This window comes from Haliotis asinina, chromosome 16 (genome assembly GCF_037392515.1).
Source record: "Haliotis asinina isolate JCU_RB_2024 chromosome 16, JCU_Hal_asi_v2, whole genome shotgun sequence".
NCBI classification, from domain to species: domain Eukaryota; kingdom Metazoa; phylum Mollusca; class Gastropoda; order Lepetellida; family Haliotidae; genus Haliotis; species Haliotis asinina.
Genome location: NC_090295.1, coordinates 13,921,701 through 13,934,772, shown reverse-complemented (window position 1 = coordinate 13,934,772; position 13,072 = coordinate 13,921,701). Strand labels below are relative to the sequence as shown.

Sequence of the window (13,072 nt, the reverse complement as noted above, 5' to 3'; positions counted from 1 at the left end):
TGGCAGGGGACCATCATTTGTCAGTGTCAGTGATGATATAAAGAGGATGGTCATTAAAACACAAAGTGAAGGCATTTGGTCAAAAAATCCGTTTCCAAAATAAAGTGCTAGAAACGTTGCTGCATCCCTGGTGGGATTCGAACCCACGGCCTCTGGATTAGGAGTCGAGCGCGCTATCCCCTGCGCTACAGGGACCTACCAACGACCAGGACATTTTGATGAAACGTTCTACCATGCCATATATTCCTGTCACTCATAGCGAACACCAAAACACTTGTGGATAGTGATACTATACCACAAAGTAGGTAGAGGCCGTAGGAGGAAATGGCAGAGGACCCTCATTTGTCAGTGTCAGTGATGATATAAAGAGGATGGTCATTAAAGCACAAAGTGAAGGCATTTGGTCAAAAAATCCGTTTCCAAAATAAAGTGCTAAAAACGTTGGTGCATCCCTGGTGGGATTCGAACCCACGGCCTCTGGATTAGAAGTCCAGCGCGCTATCCCCTGCGCTACAGGGACCTACCAACGACCAGGACATTTTGATGAAACGTTCTACCATGCCATATATTCCTTTCACTCAAAGTGAACACCAAAACACTTGTGGATAGTGATATTATACCACAAAGTAGGTAAAGGCCGTAGGAGGAAATGGCAGGGTACCATCATTTGTCAGTGTCAGTGATGATATAAAGAGGATGGTCATTAAAACACAAAGTGAAGGCATTTGGTCAAAAAATCCGTTTCCAAAATAAAGTGCTAAAAACGTTGCTGCATCCCTGGTGGGATTCGAACCCACGGCCTCTGGATTAGGAGTCGAGCGCGCTATCCCCTGCGCTACAGGGACCTACCAACGACTAGGACATTTTGATGAAAAGTTCTACCATGCCATATATTCCTGTCACTCATAGCGAACACCAAAACACTTATGGATACTGATATTATAGCAGAAAGTAGGTAAAAGCCGTAGGAGGAAATGGCAGGGGACCATCATTTGTCAGTGTCAGTGATGATATAAAGAGGATGGTCATTAAAACACAAAGTGAAGGCATTTGGTCAAAAAATCCGTTTCCAAAATAAAGTGCTAAAAACGTTGCTGCATCCCTGGTGGGATTCGAACCCACGGCCTCTGGATTAGAAGTCCAGCGCGCTATACCCTGCGCTACAGGGACCTACCAACGACCAGGACATTTTGATGAAACGTTCTACCATGCCATATATTCCTGTCACTCATAGCGAACACCAAAACACTTGTGGATAGTGATACTATACCACAAAGTAGGTAGAGGCCGTAGGAGGAAATGGCAGAGGACCCTCATTTGTCAGTGTCAGTGATGATATAAAGAGGATGGTCATTAAAGCACAAAGTGAAGGCATTTGGTCAAAAAATCCGTTTCCAAAATAAAGTGCTAAAAACGTTGGTGCATCCCTGGTGGGATTCGAACCCACGGCCTCTGGATTAGAAGTCCAGCGCGCTATCCCCTGCGCTACAGGGACCTACCAACGACCAGGACATTTTGATGAAACGTTCTACCATGCCATATATTCCTTTCACTCAAAGTGAACACCAAAACACTTGTGGATAGTGATATTATACCACAAAGTAGGTAAAGGCCGTAGGAGGAAATGGCAGGGGACCATCATTTGTCAGTGTCAGTGATGATATAAATAGGATGGTCATTAAAGCACAAAGTGAAGGCATTTGGTCAAAAAATCCGTTTCCAAAATAAAGTGCTAAAAACGTTGGTGCATCCCTGGTGGGATTCGAACCCACGGCCTCTGGATTAGAAGTCCAGCGCGCTATCCCCTGCGCTACAGGGACCTACCAACGACCAGGACATTTTGATGAAACGTTCTACCATGCCATATATTCCTTTCACTCAAAGTGATCACCAAAACACTTGTGGATAGTGATATTATACCACAAAGTAGGTAAAGGCCGTAGGAGGAAATGGCAGGGGACCATCATTTGTCAGTGTCAGTGATGATATAAAGAGGATGGTCATTAAAACACAAAGTGAAGGCATTTGGTCAAAAAATCCGTTTCCAAAATAAAGTGCTAAAAACGTTGCTGCATCCCTGGTGGGATTCGAACCCACGGCCTCTGGATTAGGAGTCCAGCACGCTATCCCCTGCGCTACAGGGACCTACCAACGACTAGGACATTTTGATGAAACGTTCTACCATGCCATATATTCCTTTCACTCATAGTGAACACCAAAACACTTGTGGATAGTGATATTATACCACAAAGTAGGTAAAAGCCGTAGGAGGAAATGGCAGGGGACCATCATTTGTCAGTTTAAGTGATGATATAAATAGGATGGTCATTAAAACGTAAAGTGAAGGCATTTGGTCAAAAAATCCGTTTCCAAAATAAAGTGCTAAAAACGTTGCTGCATCCCTGGTGGGATTCGAACCCACGGCCTCTGGATTAGAAGTCGAGCGCGCTATCCCCTGCGCTACAGGGACCTACCAACGACCAGGACATTTTGATGAAACGTTCTACCATGCCATATATTCCTGTCACTCATAGCGAACACCAAAACACTTGTGGATAGTGATATTATACCACAAAGTAGGTAAAGGCCGTAGGAGGAAATGGCAGGGGACCATCATTTGTCAGTGTCAGTGATGACATAAAGAGGATGGTCATTAAAACACAAAGTGAAGGCATTTGGTCAAAAAATCCGTTTCCAAAATAAAGTGCTAAAAACGTTGCTGCATCCCTGGTGGGATTCGAACCCACGGCCTCTGGATTAGAAGTCCAGCGCGCTATCCCCTGCGCTACAGGGACCTACCAACGACCAGGACATTTTGATGAAACGTTCTACCATGCCATATATTCCTTTCACTCAAAGTGAACACCAAAACACTTGTGGATAGTGATATTATACCACAAAGTAGGTAAAGGCCGTAGGAGGAAATGGCAGGGTACCATCATTTGTCAGTGTCAGTGATGATATAAAGAGGATGGTCATTAAAACACAAAGTGAAGGCATTTGGTCAAAAAATCCGTTTCCAAAATAAAGTGCTAAAAACGTTGCTGCATCCCTGGTGGGATTCGAACCCACGGCCTCTGGATTAGGAGTCGAGCGCGCTATCCCCTGCGCTACAGGGACCTACCAACGACTAGGACATTTTGATGAAAAGTTCTACCATGCCATATATTCCTGTCACTCATAGCGAACACCAAAACACTTGTGGATACTGATATTATAGCAGAAAGTAGGTAAAAGCCGTAGGAGGAAATGGCAGGGGACCATCATTTGTCAGTGTCAGTGATGATATAAAGAGGATGGTCATTAAAACACAAAGTGAAGGCATTTGGTCAAAAAATCCGTTTCCAAAATAAAGTGCTAAAAACGTTGGTGCATCCCTGGTGGGATTCGAACCCACGGCCTCTGGATTAGAAGTCCAGCGCGCTATCCCCTGCGCTACAGGGACCTACCAACGACCAGGACATTTTGATGAAACGTTCTACCATGCCATATATTCCTGTCACTCATAGCGAACACCAAAACACTTGTGGATAGTGATACTATACCACAAAGTAGGTAGAGGCCGTAGGAGGAAATGGCAGAGGACCCTCATTTGTCAGTGTCAGTGATGATATAAAGAGGATGGTCATTAAAGCACAAAGTGAAGGCATTTGGTCAAAAAATCCGTTTCCAAAATAAAGTGCTAAAAACGTTGGTGCATCCCTGGTGGGATTCGAACCCACGGCCTCTGGATTAGAAGTCCAGCGCGCTATCCCCTGCGCTACAGGGACCTACCAACGACCAGGACATTTTGATGAAACGTTCTACCATGCCATATATTCCTTTCACTCAAAGTGAACACCAAAACACTTGTGGATAGTGATATTATACCACAAAGTAGGTAAAGGCCGTAGGAGGAAATGGCAGGGGACCATCATTTGTCAGTGTCAGTGATGATATAAAGAGGATGGTCATTAAAGCACAAAGTGAAGGCATTTGGTCAAAAAATCCGTTTCCAAAATAAAGTGCTAAAAACGTTGGTGCATCCCTGGTGGGATTCGAACCCACGGCCTCTGGATTAGAAGTCCAGCGCGCTATCCCCTGCGCTACAGGGACCTACCAACGACCAGGACATTTTGATGAAACGTTCTACCATGCCATATATTCCTTTCACTCAAAGTGATCACCAAAACACTTGTGGATAGTGATATTATACCACAAAGTAGGTAAAGGCCGTAGGAGGAAATGGCAGGGGACCATCATTTGTCAGTGTCAGTGATGATATAAAGAGGATGGTCATTAAAACACAAAGTGAAGGCATTTGGTCAAAAAATCCGTTTCCAAAATAAAGTGCTAAAAACGTTGCTGCATCCCTGGTGGGATTCGAACCCACGGCCTCTGGATTAGGAGTCCAGCACGCTATCCCCTGCGCTACAGGGACCTACCAACGACTAGGACATTTTGATGAAACGTTCTACCATGCCATATATTCCTGTCACTCATAGCGAACACCAAAACACTTATGGATACTGATATTATAGCAGAAAGTAGGTAAAAGCCGTAGGAGGAAATGGCAGGGGACCATCATTTGTCAGTGTCAGTGATGATATAAAGAGGATGGTCATTAAAACACAAAGTGAAGGCATTTGGTCAAAAAATCCGTTTCCAAAATAAAGTGCTAAAAACGTTGGTGCATCCCTGGTGGGATTCGAACCCACGGCCTCTGGATTAGGAGTCGAGCGCGCTATCCCCTGCGCTACAGGGACCTACCAACGACTAGGACATTTTGATGAAAAGTTCTACCATGCCATATATTCCTGTCACTCATAGCGAACACCAAAACACTTATGGACACTGATATTATAGCAGAAAGTAGGTAAAAGCCGTAGGAGGAAATGGCAGGGGACCATCATTTGTCAGTGTCAGTGATGATATAAATAGGATGGTCATTAAAACGTAAAGTGAAGGCATTTGGTCAAAAAATCTGTTTCCAAAATAAAGTGCTAAAAACGTTGCTGCATCCCTGGTGGGATTCGAACCCACGGCCTCTGGATTAGGAGTCCAGCACGCTATCCCCTGCGCTACAGGGACCTACCAACGACTAGGACATTTTGATGAAACGTTCTACCATGCCATATATTCCTGTCACTCATAGCGAACACCAAAACACTTATGGATACTGATATTATAGCAGAAAGTAGGTAAAAGCCGTAGGAGGAAATGGCAGGGGACCATCATTTGTCAGTGTCAGTGATGATATAAAGAGGATGGTCATTAAAACACAAAGTGAAGGCATTTGGTCAAAAAATCCGTTTCCAAAATAAAGTGCTAAAAACGTTGCTGCATCCCTGGTGGGATTCGAACCCACGGCCTCTGGATTAGAAGTCCAGCGCGCTATACCCTGCGCTACAGGGACCTACCAACGACCAGGACATTTTGATGAAACGTTCTACCATGCCATATATTCCTGTCACTCATAGCGAACACCAAAACACTTGTGGATAGTGATACTATACCACAAAGTAGGTAGAGGCCGTAGGAGGAAATGGCAGAGGACCCTCATTTGTCAGTGTCAGTGATGATATAAAGAGGATGGTCATTAAAGCACAAAGTGAAGGCATTTGGTCAAAAAATCCGTTTCCAAAATAAAGTGCTAAAAACGTTGGTGCATCCCTGGTGGGATTCGAACCCACGGCCTCTGGATTAGAAGTCCAGCGCGCTATCCCCTGCGCTACAGGGACCTACCAACGACCAGGACATTTTGATGAAACGTTCTACCATGCCATATATTCCTTTCACTCAAAGTGAACACCAAAACACTTGTGGATAGTGATATTATACCACAAAGTAGGTAAAGGCCGTAGGAGGAAATGGCAGGGGACCATCATTTGTCAGTGTCAGTGATGATATAAATAGGATGGTCATTAAAGCACAAAGTGAAGGCATTTGGTCAAAAAATCCGTTTCCAAAATAAAGTGCTAAAAACGTTGGTGCATCCCTGGTGGGATTCGAACCCACGGCCTCTGGATTAGAAGTCCAGCGCGCTATCCCCTGCGCTACAGGGACCTACCAACGACCAGGACATTTTGATGAAACGTTCTACCATGCCATATATTCCTTTCACTCAAAGTGATCACCAAAACACTTGTGGATAGTGATATTATACCACAAAGTAGGTAAAGGCCGTAGGAGGAAATGGCAGGGGACCATCATTTGTCAGTGTCAGTGATGATATAAAGAGGATGGTCATTAAAACACAAAGTGAAGGCATTTGGTCAAAAAATCCGTTTCCAAAATAAAGTGCTAAAAACGTTGCTGCATCCCTGGTGGGATTCGAACCCACGGCCTCTGGATTAGGAGTCCAGCACGCTATCCCCTGCGCTACAGGGACCTACCAACGACTAGGACATTTTGATGAAACGTTCTACCATGCCATATATTCCTTTCACTCATAGTGAACACCAAAACACTTGTGGATAGTGATATTATACCACAAAGTAGGTAAAAGCCGTAGGAGGAAATGGCAGGGGACCATCATTTGTCAGTTTAAGTGATGATATAAATAGGATGGTCATTAAAACGTAAAGTGAAGGCATTTGGTCAAAAAATCCGTTTCCAAAATAAAGTGCTAAAAACGTTGCTGCATCCCTGGTGGGATTCGAACCCACGGCCTCTGGATTAGAAGTCGAGCGCGCTATCCCCTGCGCTACAGGGACCTACCAACGACCAGGACATTTTGATGAAACGTTCTACCATGCCATATATTCCTGTCACTCATAGCGAACACCAAAACACTTGTGGATAGTGATATTATACCACAAAGTAGGTAAAGGCCGTAGGAGGAAATGGCAGGGGACCATCATTTGTCAGTGTCAGTGATGACATAAAGAGGATGGTCATTAAAACACAAAGTGAAGGCATTTGGTCAAAAAATCCGTTTCCAAAATAAAGTGCTAAAAACGTTGCTGCATCCCTGGTGGGATTCGAACCCACGGCCTCTGGATTAGAAGTCCAGCGCGCTATCCCCTGCGCTACAGGGACCTACCAACGACCAGGACATTTTGATGAAACGTTCTACCATGCCATATATTCCTTTCACTCAAAGTGAACACCAAAACACTTGTGGATAGTGATATTATACCACAAAGTAGGTAAAGGCCGTAGGAGGAAATGGCAGGGTACCATCATTTGTCAGTGTCAGTGATGATATAAAGAGGATGGTCATTAAAACACAAAGTGAAGGCATTTGGTCAAAAAATCCGTTTCCAAAATAAAGTGCTAAAAACGTTGCTGCATCCCTGGTGGGATTCGAACCCACGGCCTCTGGATTAGGAGTCGAGCGCGCTATCCCCTGCGCTACAGGGACCTACCAACGACTAGGACATTTTGATGAAAAGTTCTACCATGCCATATATTCCTGTCACTCATAGCGAACACCAAAACACTTGTGGATACTGATATTATAGCAGAAAGTAGGTAAAAGCCGTAGGAGGAAATGGCAGGGGACCATCATTTGTCAGTGTCAGTGATGATATAAAGAGGATGGTCATTAAAACACAAAGTGAAGGCATTTGGTCAAAAAATCCGTTTCCAAAATAAAGTGCTAAAAACGTTGGTGCATCCCTGGTGGGATTCGAACCCACGGCCTCTGGATTAGAAGTCCAGCGCGCTATCCCCTGCGCTACAGGGACCTACCAACGACCAGGACATTTTGATGAAACGTTCTACCATGCCATATATTCCTGTCACTCATAGCGAACACCAAAACACTTGTGGATAGTGATACTATACCACAAAGTAGGTAGAGGCCGTAGGAGGAAATGGCAGAGGACCCTCATTTGTCAGTGTCAGTGATGATATAAAGAGGATGGTCATTAAAGCACAAAGTGAAGGCATTTGGTCAAAAAATCCGTTTCCAAAATAAAGTGCTAAAAACGTTGGTGCATCCCTGGTGGGATTCGAACCCACGGCCTCTGGATTAGAAGTCCAGCGCGCTATCCCCTGCGCTACAGGGACCTACCAACGACCAGGACATTTTGATGAAACGTTCTACCATGCCATATATTCCTTTCACTCAAAGTGAACACCAAAACACTTGTGGATAGTGATATTATACCACAAAGTAGGTAAAGGCCGTAGGAGGAAATGGCAGGGGACCATCATTTGTCAGTGTCAGTGATGATATAAAGAGGATGGTCATTAAAGCACAAAGTGAAGGCATTTGGTCAAAAAATCCGTTTCCAAAATAAAGTGCTAAAAACGTTGGTGCATCCCTGGTGGGATTCGAACCCACGGCCTCTGGATTAGAAGTCCAGCGCGCTATCCCCTGCGCTACAGGGACCTACCAACGACCAGGACATTTTGATGAAACGTTCTACCATGCCATATATTCCTTTCACTCAAAGTGATCACCAAAACACTTGTGGATAGTGATATTATACCACAAAGTAGGTAAAGGCCGTAGGAGGAAATGGCAGGGGACCATCATTTGTCAGTGTCAGTGATGATATAAAGAGGATGGTCATTAAAACACAAAGTGAAGGCATTTGGTCAAAAAATCCGTTTCCAAAATAAAGTGCTAAAAACGTTGCTGCATCCCTGGTGGGATTCGAACCCACGGCCTCTGGATTAGGAGTCCAGCACGCTATCCCCTGCGCTACAGGGACCTACCAACGACTAGGACATTTTGATGAAACGTTCTACCATGCCATATATTCCTGTCACTCATAGCGAACACCAAAACACTTATGGATACTGATATTATAGCAGAAAGTAGGTAAAAGCCGTAGGAGGAAATGGCAGGGGACCATCATTTGTCAGTGTCAGTGATGATATAAAGAGGATGGTCATTAAAACACAAAGTGAAGGCATTTGGTCAAAAAATCCGTTTCCAAAATAAAGTGCTAAAAACGTTGGTGCATCCCTGGTGGGATTCGAACCCACGGCCTCTGGATTAGGAGTCGAGCGCGCTATCCCCTGCGCTACAGGGACCTACCAACGACTAGGACATTTTGATGAAAAGTTCTACCATGCCATATATTCCTGTCACTCATAGCGAACACCAAAACACTTATGGACACTGATATTATAGCAGAAAGTAGGTAAAAGCCGTAGGAGGAAATGGCAGGGGACCATCATTTGTCAGTGTCAGTGATGATATAAATAGGATGGTCATTAAAACGTAAAGTGAAGGCATTTGGTCAAAAAATCTGTTTCCAAAATAAAGTGCTAAAAACGTTGCTGCATCCCTGGTGGGATTCGAACCCACGGCCTCTGGATTAGGAGTCCAGCACGCTATCCCCTGCGCTACAGGGACCTACCAACGACTAGGACATTTTGATGAAACGTTCTACCATGCCATATATTCCTGTCACTCATAGCGAACACCAAAACACTTATGGATACTGATATTATAGCAGAAAGTAGGTAAAAGCCGTAGGAGGAAATGGCAGGGGACCATCATTTGTCAGTGTCAGTGATGATATAAAGAGGATGGTCATTAAAACACAAAGTGAAGGCATTTGGTCAAAAAATCCGTTTCCAAAATAAAGTGCTAAAAACGTTGGTGCATCCCTGGTGGGATTCGAACCCACGGCCTCTGGATTAGGAGTCGAGCGCGCTATCCCCTGCGCTACAGGGACCTACCAACGACTAGGACATTTTGATGAAAAGTTCTACCATGCCATATATTCCTGTCACTCATAGCGAACACCAAAACACTTATGGACACTGATATTATAGCAGAAAGTAGGTAAAAGCCGTAGGAGGAAATGGCAGGGGACCATCATTTGTCAGTGTCAGTGATGATATAAATAGGATGGTCATTAAAACGTAAAGTGAAGGCATTTGGTCAAAAAATCCGTTTCCAAAATAAAGTGCTAAAAACGTTGCTGCATCCCTGGTGGGATTCGAACCCACGGCCTCTGGATTAGAAGTCGAGCGCGCTATCCCCTGCGCTACAGGGACCTACCAACGACCAGGACATTTTGATGAAACGTTCTACCATGCCATATATTCCTGTCACTCATAGCGAACACCAAAACACTTGTGGATAGTGATATTATACCACAAAGTAGGTAAAGGCCGTAGGAGGAAATGGCAGGGGACCATCATTTGTCAGTGTCAGTGATGACATAAAGAGGATGGTCATTAAAACACAAAGTGAAGGCATTTGGTCAAAAAATCCGTTTCCAAAATAAAGTGCTAAAAACGTTGCTGCATCCCTGGTGGGATTCGAACCCACGGCCTCTGGATTAGAAGTCCAGCGCGCTATCCCCTGCGCTACAGGGACCTACCAACGACCAGGACATTTTGATGAAACGTTCTACCATGCCATATATTCCTTTCACTCAAAGTGAACACCAAAACACTTGTGGATAGTGATATTATACCACAAAGTAGGTAAAGGCCGTAGGAGGAAATGGCAGGGTACCATCATTTGTCAGTGTCAGTGATGATATAAAGAGGATGGTCATTAAAACACAAAGTGAAGGCATTTGGTCAAAAAATCCGTTTCCAAAATAAAGTGCTAAAAACGTTGCTGCATCCCTGGTGGGATTCGAACCCACGGCCTCTGGATTAGGAGTCGAGCGCGCTATCCCCTGCGCTACAGGGACCTACCAACGACTAGGACATTTTGATGAAAAGTTCTACCATGCCATATATTCCTGTCACTCATAGCGAACACCAAAACACTTGTGGATACTGATATTATAGCAGAAAGTAGGTAAAAGCCGCAGGAGGAAATGGCAGGGGACCATCATTTGTCAGTGTCAGTGATGATATAAAGAGGATGGTCATTAAAACACAAAGTGAAGGCATTTGGTCAAAAAATCCGTTTCCAAAATAAAGTGCTAAAAACGTTGGTGCATCCCTGGTGGGATTCGAACCCACGGCCTCTGGATTAGAAGTCCAGCGCGCTATCCCCTGCGCTACAGGGACCTACCAACGACCAGGACATTTTGATGAAACGTTCTACCATGCCATATATTCCTGTCACTCATAGCGAACACCAAAACACTTGTGGATAGTGATACTATACCACAAAGTAGGTAGAGGCCGTAGGAGGAAATGGCAGAGGACCCTCATTTGTCAGTGTCAGTGATGATATAAAGAGGATGGTCATTAAAGCACAAAGTGAAGGCATTTGGTCAAAAAATCCGTTTCCAAAATAAAGTGCTAAAAACGTTGGTGCATCCCTGGTGGGATTCGAACCCACGGCCTCTGGATTAGAAGTCCAGCGCGCTATCCCCTGCGCTACAGGGACCTACCAACGACCAGGACATTTTGATGAAACGTTCTACCATGCCATATATTCCTTTCACTCAAAGTGAACACCAAAACACTTGTGGATAGTGATATTATACCACAAAGTAGGTAAAGGCCGTAGGAGGAAATGGCAGGGGACCATCATTTGTCAGTGTCAGTGATGATATAAAGAGGATGGTCATTAAAGCACAAAGTGAAGGCATTTGGTCAAAAAATCCGTTTCCAAAATAAAGTGCTAAAAACGTTGGTGCATCCCTGGTGGGATTCGAACCCACGGCCTCTGGATTAGAAGTCCAGCGCGCTATCCCCTGCGCTACAGGGACCTACCAACGACCAGGACATTTTGATGAAACGTTCTACCATGCCATATATTCCTTTCACTCAAAGTGATCACCAAAACACTTGTGGATAGTGATATTATACCACAAAGTAGGTAAAGGCCGTAGGAGGAAATGGCAGGGGACCATCATTTGTCAGTGTCAGTGATGATATAAAGAGGATGGTCATTAAAACACAAAGTGAAGGCATTTGGTCAAAAAATCCGTTTCCAAAATAAAGTGCTAAAAACGTTGCTGCATCCCTGGTGGGATTCGAACCCACGGCCTCTGGATTAGGAGTCCAGCACGCTATCCCCTGCGCTACAGGGACCTACCAACGACTAGGACATTTTGATGAAACGTTCTACCATGCCATATATTCTTGTCACTCATAGCGAACACCAAAACACTTATGGATACTGATATTATAGCAGAAAGTAGGTAAAAGCCGTAGGAGGAAATGGCAGGGGACCATCATTTGTCAGTGTCAGTGATGATATAAAGAGGATGGTCATTAAAACACAAAGTGAAGGCATTTGGTCAAAAAATCCGTTTCCAAAATAAAGTGCTAAAAACGTTGGTGCATCCCTGGTGGGATTCGAACCCACGGCCTCTGGATTAGGAGTCGAGCGCGCTATCCCCTGCGCTACAGGGACCTACCAACGACTAGGACATTTTGATGAAAAGTTCTACCATGCCATATATTCCTGTCACTCATAGCGAACACCAAAACACTTATGGACACTGATATTATAGCAGAAAGTAGGTAAAAGCCGTAGGAGGAAATGGCAGGGGACCATCATTTGTCAGTGTCAGTGATGATATAAATAGGATGGTCATTAAAACGTAAAGTGAAGGCATTTGGTCAAAAAATCTGTTTCCAAAATAAAGTGCTAAAAACGTTGCTGCATCCCTGGTGGGATTCGAACCCACGGCCTCTGGATTAGAAGTCCAGCGCGCTATACCCTGCGCTACAGGGACCTACCAACGACCAGGACATTTTGATGAAACGTTCTACCATGCCATATATTCCTGTCACTCATAGCGAACACCAAAACACTTGTGGATAGTGATACTATACCACAAAGTAGGTAGAGGCCGTAGGAGGAAATGGCAGAGGACCCTCATTTGTCAGTGTCAGTGATGATATAAAGAGGATGGTCATGAAAGCACAAAGTGAAGGCATTTGGTCAAAAAATCCGTTTCCAAAATAAAGTGCTAAAAACGTTGCTGCATCCCTGGTGGGATTCGAACCCACGGCCTCTGGATTAGAAGTCCAGCGCGCTATCCCCTGCGCTACAGGGACCTACCAACGACCAGGACATTTTGATGAAACGTTCTACCATGCCATATATTCCTTTCACTCAAAGTGAACACCAAAACACTTGTGGATAGTGATATTATACCACAAAGTAGGTAAAGGCCGTAGGAGGAAATGGCAGGGGACCATCATTTGTCAGTGTCAGTGATGATATAAAGAGGATGGTCATTAAAACACAAAGTGAAGG

General features: G+C 44.4%; 34 non-coding genes across 34 annotated transcripts; all 34 read right to left on the bottom strand.

The window, feature by feature from the left end:
- Positions 1–122: 122 nt before the first annotated feature.
- Trnar-ccu (transfer RNA arginine (anticodon CCU)) lies at positions 123–195 on the bottom strand. The gene has a single exon. It is a non-coding gene; the product is annotated as a tRNA-Arg (tRNA).
- Positions 196–447: 252 nt separating this feature from the next.
- Positions 448–520, bottom strand: Trnar-ucu (transfer RNA arginine (anticodon UCU)). The gene has a single exon. It is a non-coding gene; the product is annotated as a tRNA-Arg (tRNA).
- A 252-nt stretch (positions 521–772) lies between these two features.
- Positions 773–845, bottom strand: Trnar-ccu (transfer RNA arginine (anticodon CCU)). Its single transcript has one exon. It is a non-coding gene; the product is annotated as a tRNA-Arg (tRNA).
- Positions 846–1,422: 577 nt separating this feature from the next.
- Positions 1,423–1,495, bottom strand: Trnar-ucu (transfer RNA arginine (anticodon UCU)). The gene has a single exon. It is a non-coding gene; the product is annotated as a tRNA-Arg (tRNA).
- Positions 1,496–1,747: 252 nt separating this feature from the next.
- Positions 1,748–1,820, bottom strand: Trnar-ucu (transfer RNA arginine (anticodon UCU)). Its single transcript has one exon. It is a non-coding gene; the product is annotated as a tRNA-Arg (tRNA).
- A 252-nt stretch (positions 1,821–2,072) lies between these two features.
- Positions 2,073–2,145, bottom strand: Trnar-ccu (transfer RNA arginine (anticodon CCU)). The gene has a single exon. It is a non-coding gene; the product is annotated as a tRNA-Arg (tRNA).
- A 577-nt stretch (positions 2,146–2,722) lies between these two features.
- Positions 2,723–2,795, bottom strand: Trnar-ucu (transfer RNA arginine (anticodon UCU)). The gene has a single exon. It is a non-coding gene; the product is annotated as a tRNA-Arg (tRNA).
- Positions 2,796–3,047: 252 nt separating this feature from the next.
- On the bottom strand, positions 3,048–3,120 carry Trnar-ccu (transfer RNA arginine (anticodon CCU)). The gene has a single exon. It is a non-coding gene; the product is annotated as a tRNA-Arg (tRNA).
- Positions 3,121–3,372: 252 nt separating this feature from the next.
- Trnar-ucu (transfer RNA arginine (anticodon UCU)) lies at positions 3,373–3,445 on the bottom strand. The gene has a single exon. It is a non-coding gene; the product is annotated as a tRNA-Arg (tRNA).
- Positions 3,446–3,697: 252 nt separating this feature from the next.
- Trnar-ucu (transfer RNA arginine (anticodon UCU)) lies at positions 3,698–3,770 on the bottom strand. The gene has a single exon. It is a non-coding gene; the product is annotated as a tRNA-Arg (tRNA).
- A 252-nt stretch (positions 3,771–4,022) lies between these two features.
- Trnar-ucu (transfer RNA arginine (anticodon UCU)) lies at positions 4,023–4,095 on the bottom strand. The gene has a single exon. It is a non-coding gene; the product is annotated as a tRNA-Arg (tRNA).
- A 252-nt stretch (positions 4,096–4,347) lies between these two features.
- Positions 4,348–4,420, bottom strand: Trnar-ccu (transfer RNA arginine (anticodon CCU)). Its single transcript has one exon. It is a non-coding gene; the product is annotated as a tRNA-Arg (tRNA).
- A 252-nt stretch (positions 4,421–4,672) lies between these two features.
- Trnar-ccu (transfer RNA arginine (anticodon CCU)) lies at positions 4,673–4,745 on the bottom strand. Its single transcript has one exon. It is a non-coding gene; the product is annotated as a tRNA-Arg (tRNA).
- A 252-nt stretch (positions 4,746–4,997) lies between these two features.
- Trnar-ccu (transfer RNA arginine (anticodon CCU)) lies at positions 4,998–5,070 on the bottom strand. The gene has a single exon. It is a non-coding gene; the product is annotated as a tRNA-Arg (tRNA).
- Positions 5,071–5,647: 577 nt separating this feature from the next.
- Positions 5,648–5,720, bottom strand: Trnar-ucu (transfer RNA arginine (anticodon UCU)). Its single transcript has one exon. It is a non-coding gene; the product is annotated as a tRNA-Arg (tRNA).
- A 252-nt stretch (positions 5,721–5,972) lies between these two features.
- Trnar-ucu (transfer RNA arginine (anticodon UCU)) lies at positions 5,973–6,045 on the bottom strand. Its single transcript has one exon. It is a non-coding gene; the product is annotated as a tRNA-Arg (tRNA).
- Positions 6,046–6,297: 252 nt separating this feature from the next.
- Trnar-ccu (transfer RNA arginine (anticodon CCU)) lies at positions 6,298–6,370 on the bottom strand. Its single transcript has one exon. It is a non-coding gene; the product is annotated as a tRNA-Arg (tRNA).
- A 577-nt stretch (positions 6,371–6,947) lies between these two features.
- Trnar-ucu (transfer RNA arginine (anticodon UCU)) lies at positions 6,948–7,020 on the bottom strand. The gene has a single exon. It is a non-coding gene; the product is annotated as a tRNA-Arg (tRNA).
- Positions 7,021–7,272: 252 nt separating this feature from the next.
- Trnar-ccu (transfer RNA arginine (anticodon CCU)) lies at positions 7,273–7,345 on the bottom strand. The gene has a single exon. It is a non-coding gene; the product is annotated as a tRNA-Arg (tRNA).
- Positions 7,346–7,597: 252 nt separating this feature from the next.
- On the bottom strand, positions 7,598–7,670 carry Trnar-ucu (transfer RNA arginine (anticodon UCU)). Its single transcript has one exon. It is a non-coding gene; the product is annotated as a tRNA-Arg (tRNA).
- A 252-nt stretch (positions 7,671–7,922) lies between these two features.
- On the bottom strand, positions 7,923–7,995 carry Trnar-ucu (transfer RNA arginine (anticodon UCU)). Its single transcript has one exon. It is a non-coding gene; the product is annotated as a tRNA-Arg (tRNA).
- A 252-nt stretch (positions 7,996–8,247) lies between these two features.
- Positions 8,248–8,320, bottom strand: Trnar-ucu (transfer RNA arginine (anticodon UCU)). The gene has a single exon. It is a non-coding gene; the product is annotated as a tRNA-Arg (tRNA).
- A 252-nt stretch (positions 8,321–8,572) lies between these two features.
- Trnar-ccu (transfer RNA arginine (anticodon CCU)) lies at positions 8,573–8,645 on the bottom strand. Its single transcript has one exon. It is a non-coding gene; the product is annotated as a tRNA-Arg (tRNA).
- Positions 8,646–8,897: 252 nt separating this feature from the next.
- Positions 8,898–8,970, bottom strand: Trnar-ccu (transfer RNA arginine (anticodon CCU)). The gene has a single exon. It is a non-coding gene; the product is annotated as a tRNA-Arg (tRNA).
- A 252-nt stretch (positions 8,971–9,222) lies between these two features.
- Positions 9,223–9,295, bottom strand: Trnar-ccu (transfer RNA arginine (anticodon CCU)). The gene has a single exon. It is a non-coding gene; the product is annotated as a tRNA-Arg (tRNA).
- A 252-nt stretch (positions 9,296–9,547) lies between these two features.
- On the bottom strand, positions 9,548–9,620 carry Trnar-ccu (transfer RNA arginine (anticodon CCU)). The gene has a single exon. It is a non-coding gene; the product is annotated as a tRNA-Arg (tRNA).
- A 577-nt stretch (positions 9,621–10,197) lies between these two features.
- Positions 10,198–10,270, bottom strand: Trnar-ucu (transfer RNA arginine (anticodon UCU)). Its single transcript has one exon. It is a non-coding gene; the product is annotated as a tRNA-Arg (tRNA).
- Positions 10,271–10,522: 252 nt separating this feature from the next.
- Positions 10,523–10,595, bottom strand: Trnar-ccu (transfer RNA arginine (anticodon CCU)). The gene has a single exon. It is a non-coding gene; the product is annotated as a tRNA-Arg (tRNA).
- A 252-nt stretch (positions 10,596–10,847) lies between these two features.
- On the bottom strand, positions 10,848–10,920 carry Trnar-ucu (transfer RNA arginine (anticodon UCU)). The gene has a single exon. It is a non-coding gene; the product is annotated as a tRNA-Arg (tRNA).
- Positions 10,921–11,172: 252 nt separating this feature from the next.
- Trnar-ucu (transfer RNA arginine (anticodon UCU)) lies at positions 11,173–11,245 on the bottom strand. The gene has a single exon. It is a non-coding gene; the product is annotated as a tRNA-Arg (tRNA).
- A 252-nt stretch (positions 11,246–11,497) lies between these two features.
- On the bottom strand, positions 11,498–11,570 carry Trnar-ucu (transfer RNA arginine (anticodon UCU)). The gene has a single exon. It is a non-coding gene; the product is annotated as a tRNA-Arg (tRNA).
- Positions 11,571–11,822: 252 nt separating this feature from the next.
- Trnar-ccu (transfer RNA arginine (anticodon CCU)) lies at positions 11,823–11,895 on the bottom strand. The gene has a single exon. It is a non-coding gene; the product is annotated as a tRNA-Arg (tRNA).
- Positions 11,896–12,147: 252 nt separating this feature from the next.
- Trnar-ccu (transfer RNA arginine (anticodon CCU)) lies at positions 12,148–12,220 on the bottom strand. The gene has a single exon. It is a non-coding gene; the product is annotated as a tRNA-Arg (tRNA).
- A 577-nt stretch (positions 12,221–12,797) lies between these two features.
- On the bottom strand, positions 12,798–12,870 carry Trnar-ucu (transfer RNA arginine (anticodon UCU)). Its single transcript has one exon. It is a non-coding gene; the product is annotated as a tRNA-Arg (tRNA).
- Between the last annotated feature and the right edge of the window lie 202 nt (positions 12,871–13,072).